Here is a 10,149-nt window from a genome sequence, read left to right as displayed (position 1 = left end):
GTGCACTTCTTCCCATGGAAGAAAGACCCCATGATGATGATGAAGATGATGAGATTATTTCTCATCGTCAAGACAGCTCACTGCCCGAACCTCCACAAGATACTAGCACACATATCATGCCAGTTGTTGAGGATCAAGTGGGAGAACATGTCTCTAACTCTCATCACACTCAAGAACAAGTTGATCTTCAAGAGCTAGACCAAAGTATGGATATGCTTGATGATGAACCTCAACAGGTGCAACGCGAAGAGGAATATCTTCCACCGCACTTAAATGATCCATATGTTGAGGACGTTGATGATGGAAACAAAGTCGAACCTCGTGAAACCCTGACCTCCATCATGCCACGTGTGGGCGGTCGTGTTGATATTGATCAAATCCTCACCGATGTGTCAGAAGGTACAGTGACTCGTAAACAATTAACTAACTTTTGTGCTCACTTTTCGTTTGTCTCTAGTACCGGGCCACACAGGGTTCAGGATGCATTGTGTGACAATGACTGGCTCCTTGCTATGCAAGAAGAGTTAAACAGTTTTACACGCAACGAAGTATGGTCATTGGTAGAACGACCAACTGAGGAACACAATGTCATTGGAACTAAATAGATCTTCAAGAACAAGGAAGATGAGAATGAGACTGACCTACGCAACAAGGCAAGGTTAGTAGCACAGGGGCACTCTCAAGTTGAAGGTTTGGACTTTGGTGAGACTTTCGCCCCCGTTGCTCGTCTTGAATCCATTCGCATTCTATTGGCCTATTCTGCTTTCAATGGTTTTACTTTGCATCAAATGGATGTGAAAAGTGCTTCTCTTAACGGTCCTCTACAAGAAGAGGTATATGTATCACAACCACCTGCGTTTCTTGACCCTCACCACAAAGACCATGTATACAAACTTCACAAGGCTCTATATGGCCTCAAACAAGCACCCCGTGCTTGGTACAATCATCTTAAGAAGTTCTTACTCTATGATGGCTTTGTGGTGGGGGTGATCGATCCCACTCTTTTTACTAAGAGGGAAAATGGTGATTTGATCTTATGCCAAATCTATGTAGATGACATCATATTTGGTTCTCCTAACATCCATTTATGCAAGAAGTTTGCGGCCTCCATGACCAAGACCTTCGAGATGTCACTCAACACGGACTTGAAGTTCTTTCTTGGGTTTCAAATACAACAATTTCAAGAAGGAATTTTCTTGTCTCAAACTAAGTACCCCAAGGACATTCTTGAAAAATTTGATATGACAAATGCTAAACCAATGAAGACACCCATGGCCACAGATGTAGTTCTAAATGAAGACACCAACGGTAGTCCTTTTGACCCATCTACTTACCACTCCATGATTGGTTTGTTACTTTATCTTTGCGCATCTAGACCAGACATCATGTTAAGTGTAGGCATATGTGCTAGATTTCAAGCTTCCCCTAGGGAAAGCCATCATACGGCGGTTAAGCATATTCTTAGATACCTTTTTCACACCCCAAAGTTAGGCTTATGATACACTAAGGATGCAAAGTTCGATCTTATTGGGTACTCCGATGCGGATTCGGCCGGTGACAAAGTGGGACGGAAATCCACTTCCGGTGCATGTCAGTTTCTTGGACGCTCCTTGGTAAGTTGGTCCTCGAAAAAGCAGAATTGTGTTTCTCTCTCCACGGCCGAGGCGGAATATATTGCAGCCGCAAGCTGTGCAACCCAACTGCTATGGATGACGCAAACCCTAAAGGATTATGGTATCACGTATCGACATGTGCCTCTTCTCTATGATAATGAAAGTGCCATAAAGATCTCCAAGAACCACATTGATCACCCTCGCATGAAACATATTGATATTAGGTATCATTTCTTGAGAGACCATGTGCAAAAGGGTGAAATTGATATTACCCATGTGGGTACCGACATGTAGCTCGCTGACATTTTCACCAAGCCACTTAGCGTAGCAAGGTTTTGTCAACTTAGGCGTGAACTTGGTATCTTGGAGCTTGATAACATAACTTGAAATCTTGCACACATACACACACTCACATTATGTTCTTGTCTTTATGTGGGCATGCATTTAGGGGGAGTGGGTCATAATTCTGTGTTTTCATCTGACAAAATATGCATAAATCAACTTCTGTCCACAAGTAGTATATGTAATTCTTGTAGGCAACTGTGTTCGTGTTCTTTGTGATAAACCATGAAAAATCATCTCATCATCCAAATTCCAGAATCAGCCTCTGCGTCCTCCTCTCTCGGTCGTCCGACGTGTCTCGGACGTCCGGCTGCTAACCTCATTCCGAACGTCCGGCCAGTGTCGGTCGTCCGACGGCTAAATCCACTCCGGACGTCCGACGCGTGTCGGACGTCCGACACATTGGGGCCCTATCAATAGAAGGGCACGGGCTGGGCTTTGCCCTAGCCCCCACGCGCCTCCTTTTCTCCCAGCAGCCGCCGCCGCCAGCACCAGGAGAGCTCGCCCACGCCGCCACCTCCAGGATCTGCCTGATCTCCTCCGCGGGATCCGATTTCCTCCGCGAGATCCATCTCTTCTTCCTCTCCTCTCTTGATCTGCAGGTATCTCCTCTGTTCCCCTTGCGTTTGGATTCCTTTTCTCCCAAGTTCACGTGTTCGTTCATATGGTTTGCCCATGACCGTTCCCCATTGGGTTTCCATCCGTGTAGGTTTGTGTGCATCATGCCCAAGATTAAGCACGCCGCCCGGAAGGACGCTGCTGGCTCATCCGCTCGTGCCCCTACTGGCACGGGGTCGGACTCGGAAGGGCAACGTCGTCCCTTCAAACGAACTTCCCGGCGTCCTCCGTCTCAACAGCTCCCCTCGTCGTCTGATGGCTCTGACTTCGAGGATGAGCTTGCCGCCAAGGACCGTGCTGACCAGCCCGCCGTTTGGAGGTCCATGCCAAAGGCCGGGACTCGCAGGCCCTCCTATATGCCACCACCTCCTCCTGCACAGCCCGAAGGTGAAGCTCATCGCATCTCACTTGAACCCCCTACTACCTTAGGTCGTGAAGTCACGAACTTCACCACGGTTGCTAAGTCTTCCTATCTCACTTTCCGCCGCGATGTTGATCAATTCTCTGTCGTACGTGACTCTATGGACTCACGTTTCCGCACAAACGTCCAGGCGGACATCTTTACTATGGTCTTAGTTCCTAAGGGTCTCTCTGTTCATCACTTCATAGATCTTGAGCATATTCGCACGCACCCGGCGAAATACCCGGGTGCCATTGAGCTCATTGAGTCATCGGGGCTTGCTGCCCCCTTTGCTTTTCGTGGCGACTTCAACGCTGCTGCTATTCACCAGTTTTATGCCACATACTTCTTTGGTCCAAACAACACTGTCAGCTGGATAACCTCTGACGTTCACTTCACAGCCTCTTATGATACGTTTGTTGCCGCACTTGGTTTCCCGAACTCTGGTTTCAAACTCCATAAGAAGGATCCTAACCATGCACATAAGCCAATTGAGGCGTGTGGGTATCTCCTCAAACCACTCCTTGAACTTGATGCGGATGAACGCATGAAGGATCTTAACCAGGTATCCATCTGGCGCTCTCCTTACTTTATCATCTTTCAGTGTCTTATCCGCACCATCTATCCCAAGATGGGTGATAAGGGATCTTGCAGTCGCTACTGTATTGACATCATGTCACATTTGTACGAGCACCCCAAGAGCAAAATTAATGTGCCTCACTTTCTATGGCATGAGATTTGGCTTGCTAGTTTTCAATACAAGCGAGCCTTCCCTCATGCCCCCTTCATCCAGGCTCTTATTAATCATGTTGCTGAATTCTCTGTTGCTATCACTCACACACATCACAAGTGGGTTATTCCCGCTCACATGGCGGATAACTATGCTCCCAAGAAATCCCCATCCTCCACATCCACTCGCCGCACTACTACCCGGTCAGCAACCCCTTCATCTAGCTCAGCTCCTCTCGGTCGCTTTGCCAAATTCATTGGCAAGGCACATTCTGCCATGATGAAGGCCGTCTCTTATCGGTGTGGTCAAACTCATGATGTGCTTTCTCGCCTCGTCTCCTCCAAGAATGCCCTCAAGGCTCGTCTGAGAGACTCAGGCGCTCTTGATGTGAGTGATGATGAGGCCCTTCCTGCTGCTCCTCCTTCTAATTTTGGCTTCCCATCTGGTCCTGAGTGGGCTGATTTTCTTGATGAGGCTGGTGGCAGTGGCTTTCCTGACGATGAGGATGATGATGATGATGATGCTGATGATCTTTGAGCATGGTTGATGCTGTTGGTGCCTCCCTTTTTGGTACTTGGTTCCAAAGGGGGAGTAATGTATCATAGTTTTTAGTCTTTGGAGATTTAGTCTAAATTTGCATGTTTGTGTAATGTAATGGATAAACTCATGTATCGCTACTTATGAATGGTGTGATTGCTATGGATTGCTATGATATCATCATAGGCTATTATGTTTTGCTGCACTACTTCTATGATGATCTATTATCTTTCTATGATGCTCTATTATCTTTCTATGATGATCTATTATCTTTACATGATGATCCATTATATTTTCGATACACACATTAAAAGGGACCTTCGATATTTTATCGTGCACATACTAAGGGGGAGATCCGTACTAAACCTCTCCAAGGCTATAATGTATATTAAATCTTTTGAGACCTACGTATATGTTGTCATCAACTACCAAAAAGGGGGAGATTGAAAGTGCATGTTATGCCCCTAATTGACTTTTGGTGTTAATGACAACACATACATAGGAAACTAATCCTATTTGTTGAGTGTATCTCAGGATGGCAAGTACTTTAGTAGATTGAGAATTATGTGCCAAGGTGGTCTGAGAAGATCGGGATTTATATGTCAAGAAGGCTCGGGATTGAGAAAAGATGATGTAGACTATCCTTTTAAGTTTACTATTCTTGAGTATAGGGATCCCGCACTATTAAGTGGAGATCAGAGGTTTTGCGATGAATTTCTCATACCACATCTTCACTATTCTGCTCAATACCACATCTTCACTACTTTGCTCTTATCTCAAAACAGGACTAATTCCTCGGACTTCCGTCTCCCTCCGGACGTCCGAGGGCCGGTTGAGGGTCGGACGACCGACAAGCTTCGGAAATCCGGATCCCTGCACCAGAAGAACTTGAGCCATATAACTCGGACTTCCGGCTCCCTTCGATCGTCCGAGGGACGGTCGACCGACCAGCTTCGGAAATCCGGAGCCCTGCACTAGCAGAACTTGAGCCATATAACTCGGACTTCCGGCTCCCTCCGGACGTCCGAGGGCCGGACGTCCCTCCCCGTTCGGAGATCCGGAATCTTGCACCAGAAGAAGTTTGAGTCGAATATGTCAGACTTCCGGCCTTCTCCGGACGTCCGGTCCCTGTTCACCTCACTGTGATCCAGACATATATACAACCCTTGGACGACCGACCCTTGTCGGACGTCCGACTCCTTGTGGACGCCCGGACATCCGTGAACTGTCGGATGTCCGAACCCTGTGTGACTTCAAGTGTCCCCAACGACTGTTTTACACTCCCCACTATATATACCCCCTCCCACTTCGTGAGAGGGTGACCAACACAGCTAGAACACATAGAAGAACACCTTTCTTCTCACTCACTCTTGTCTACACTCAATCTTAGATCCCAAGAGCATTTGTGAGTCTCTTTGAGTGTTGTTCCAATCAAAAGATAGATTGTCTCCTTCTCCTCCTTCCCACCAAAGTGATTTTTAATTTGAGCAAGTTTTGAGCAACTCCTGTGATCTTGTTACTCTTGGAGGTTGGAGACTCCTAGGCGGTCGGAGTCTTCGGAGAGGAATCAAACCATTGTGATTTCCCCCGAAAAGTTCGTGAAGGTTTGGAAGCCACCTCAAATCTTACCACTAGTGGTTGAGAAACGCCTTTGTGGAGTTATCTCAAAGGGAGAATAGGGTGAGCCTTCGTGGCGTTGGTGTGCCTTCGTGGTAACATCCGCCCCTCTAAGGGTGATGTAGCTTCCCTCCAAGGAAGTGAACATCGGGATACATCCTCGTCTCTCTTGGAGTTTCGGTTATTCCAAACCCTAACTCTCTACTTGTGTTAATCCTTATTACGTACTTGTATTTGATTATTGTTTACCGGTTTCCTTACTTCACTCTAAATAGCTTACTTCTTGTCATAGCAATTATTAGGCCTACGCTCATATTACTCACCTTTGCCTAAAATTGCTAAGTAATTATTAAAATTTGGAACTGTACCTATTCACCCCCCCCCTCTAGGTCCATCTCAATCATTTTCAATATCAACCTAGCATGATTCTCGTGTTGATGTTCTTCGCAATCTCTTCAATCGCTTCAAGAGGCTTGACAATGAAAGTTGCCAATATACCTCTGATCGCCTCACTAACATATCAAATAAATTACAAGCACTGGGAGCTCGAGACATGAAGTTGTAAAGAAACTGTTAAGATCTTTGGATTTTTCATTTGATACGTTAGTTTTGATGATTCAAGAAAGACCAGACTACAAGATGCTTGATTCTTCTGATATACTCGAAAGAGTCAATACTCATGAATTCCAACAAGAAAAAAAGAGAGTTCTATATGGACCAAGCTATTCTAGACCTCGTGTACTAAAGGCCAAAGCAATTTCCTCATCCGAAGAGCAAGACTCGGATGGCAGCATTGGTGATCCTGAAGAATTTGGACAGGAGCTTGCAATGCTCGTGAGGAAATCCAAGAAGTTTACAAGACGTGGTTGCTATGTTGCCAGAAATGGGCACGTTGACGAGAGACTATTCTTGACTTGATACTCCTCGGCAACGACGCCAAAAATCCCCGGCGGCCTCTTGAGCTTGCGTTGGTATTTGCCTTGAAGAGGAAAGGGTGATGCAGCACGGGAGCAGTAAGTATTTCCCTTAGTTGAGAACCAAGGTATCAATCCAGTAGGAGAATCAAGCCAAGTGTCCACAGTACCTGCGCAAACACAAACGAGCTTGCACCCAACGCTATAAAGGGGTTGTCAATCCCTTCAAGATTGATTGCAAAGTGAGATCTGGAGGCGGAAAGTGCAACGAAGTAAAAGTGTAAGGCTGAAAATATGACGTGAAGTAGACCCGGGGGCCATAGTGTTCACTAGAGGCTCCTCTCAAAATAGCAAATATTACGGTGGGTGAAAAAAATACTGTCGAGCAAATGATAGAACCGCTCAAAGTCATGACGATATGTAAGGCAATGATAATACATATAGGCATCACGTCCGAGACAAGTAGACCAATACTTTCTGCATCTACTACTATGACTCCACACATCGACCGCTATCCAGCATGCATCTAGTGTATTGAGTTCATGATGAACAGAGTAATGCCTTAAGCAAGATGACATGTTGTAGAGGGATAACCACAAACCAATGATGTAAACCCCATCTTTTTACCCTTGATGGCAACAACATGGTGCGTGCCTTGCTACCCCTTCTGTCATTCGGTGAGGTCACCGCACGGTATGAACCCAAACCAAGCACTTCTCCCATTTCAAGAATCATAGATCAAGTTGGCCAAACAAAACCCACAACTCGAAGAGAATTACAAGGATATGAAATCATGCATATAAGAGATCATAAGAAACTCAAATAAGATTCATAGATAATCTGATCATAAATCCACAATTCATCGGATCTCGACAAACACACCGCAAAAGAAGGTTACATCGGATAGATCTCCATGAAGATCATGGAGAACTTTGTATTGAAGATCCAGGAGAGAGAAGAAGCCATCTAGCTACTAGCTATGGACCCGTAGGTCTATGGTGAACTACTCACGCATCATCGGAGAGGTCATGGTGTTGATGAAGAAGCCCTCCGTATCCGAATCCCCCCTACGGCAGGGCACTAGAACGTGCCTCAGATGGGATCTTGCGGAGACAAAATCTTGCGGCGGCGGAAAAGTATTTTCATGGATCTCTCCCGTGGTTTCAGATTTTTAGAAAATTTATAGTCGGAAGAAGTAGGACAGGGTAGCCACGGGGAGCTCACAAGCCTGCTAGGCCTGCCCCCCTAGGTCGGGCCTGGTGGGCTTGTGACCTCCTCCGAGGTCCCCTGCCTTGGTTCTCACGTCTCCTGCATGTCTTTTGTTATTGAAAAATCATTCCGCAGGTTTTATTCCATTTAGACTCCATTCAAAATTCTCCTTGGAAAAAGGTCAAAAACACGGAAAAAATAGGAACTGGCACTGGGCAATCAGTTAATAGGTTAGTCCCAAAAAAGATATAAAAGGCATAAAAAACATCCAAAGTTTGACAAGATAATAGCATGGAACCATCAAAAATTATAGATATGTTGGAGACGTATCAAGAATCCCCAAGCTTAACTCCTGCTTGTCCTCGAGTAGGGAAGTGATAAAGACTGAATTTTTGATGTGGAACGCTACTTAGCATAGTTGTCCTTTGTGACTTCTTTCATGTGACATGAATGTTCAGATCCGTAAGATTCAAAACAATAGTTTTCTATTGACGTGAAAACAATAATACTTCAAGCAAACTAGCACTATGGTGGCCATGAACTTTTGAAATAATAAGGCCAAAGAAAGTTATCCCTACAAAATCATAAGGTTTGGCTATGCTCCATAATCCCCACACAACTAATTTAAATCATGCACAACCCCGTTATTGGCCAAGTAATTGTTTTCGCACTCTTACTTTCTCAAACCTTTTTCAACTCTCACGCAATACATGAGCGTGAACCATGGATATAGCACTATGGTGGAATAGAGTGTGGTGGAGGTTGTGAGAGAAAAAAGGAGGAGATGGTCACATCGACTCGCCATATCAAAGGACTATGGAGATCCCCATTAATAGATATCAATGTGAATGAGTAGGGATTGCCATACAACGGATGCACTAGATCTATAAGTATGTGAAAGCTCAAAAGGAGAATTAGTGGGTGTGCATCCAACTTGCTTGTTCACGAAAACCTAGGGCAATTTTGAGGAAGCCCATAATTGGAATATACAAGCCAAGTTATATAAGAAAGATTCCCACTAGTATATGGTGTGACAAAACGAGAGCCTCTCAAATTACGAAGAACATGGGGCTAATATGAAGCACACGTGTGGAAAGAGATAGTAGCATTGTCCCTTCTCTCTTTTTCTCTCTTTTTTTTGTTTGGGCTCTTTGGACTCTCTTTTTTTGGTGGGCATCTTTGGCCTATTTTTTTTTATTTCCTCACATGGGACAATTCTCTAATAATGATGATCATCACACTTTTATTTACTCCCAGCTCAAAGATTAGAACGATGATGACTCTATAGGAAATACCTCCGGCAGTGTACTGGGATGTGCAACGATCTAGCTTGGCGTATGACATTGAAACATCTCGCATGCTATCTTACGATCATGCAATGGCAATATGAGAGTGACGGCACAAGTCATGAGAAGGAACGATGGGAGTTGCATGGCAATATATCTCGGAATGGCAATGAAATTGCCATAGTAGGTAGGTATGGTGGCTGTTTTGAGGAAGGCATATGGTGGGTTTGTGCGCCGGCGAAAATTGCGTGGTACTAGAAAGGCTAGCAATGGTGGAAGGTGAAAGTGCATCTATACCATGGACTCACATTAGTCATGAAGAACTCACATACTTATTGCGAAAGTTTTTATTAGTAATCGAAACAAAGTGCTAAACGCATACTCCTAGGGTAAGGGTTGGTAGGTGTAAACCATCGCGCGATCCCGACCGCAACACAAAGGATGACAATCAATAGATCAATTATGCTCCGACTTCCTAACATAGCGGTTCACCATACGTGCATGTTACACGAATCACTAACTTCAACACAAGTATTTCTAGATTCACAACACCCTACTAACATAACTCTTAATATTACCAAATCCATGTCTCAAAACTAATTAAGAGGAATCAAACTTCTCTTCTACTCAATGCACATGAATATGGAAGTTTTATTGTATCCTCTTTGGATACCTATCACCTTTGGGACTACTTTCATAGCACAAGACAACTACCAAGTTACGCACCGCCGTGCTCTAAAAAAATCTAAGTGCAGCACAAAGAGCAACATTGCCTAGCTCAAAAGATATAAGTGAAGCACAATGAGTATTCTAGAAAATTCATGATGAGTGCGTGTCTCTATAAAAAGGTGTGCGGCAAGGATGATTGTGCCACAACAAAAAG

The sequence above is a fragment of the Hordeum vulgare genome, chromosome 3H (genome assembly GCF_904849725.1).
Source record: "Hordeum vulgare subsp. vulgare chromosome 3H, MorexV3_pseudomolecules_assembly, whole genome shotgun sequence".
In the NCBI taxonomy this organism is placed as follows: Eukaryota; Viridiplantae; Streptophyta; class Magnoliopsida; order Poales; family Poaceae; genus Hordeum; species Hordeum vulgare.
This window is presented reverse-complemented; position numbering follows the sequence as displayed.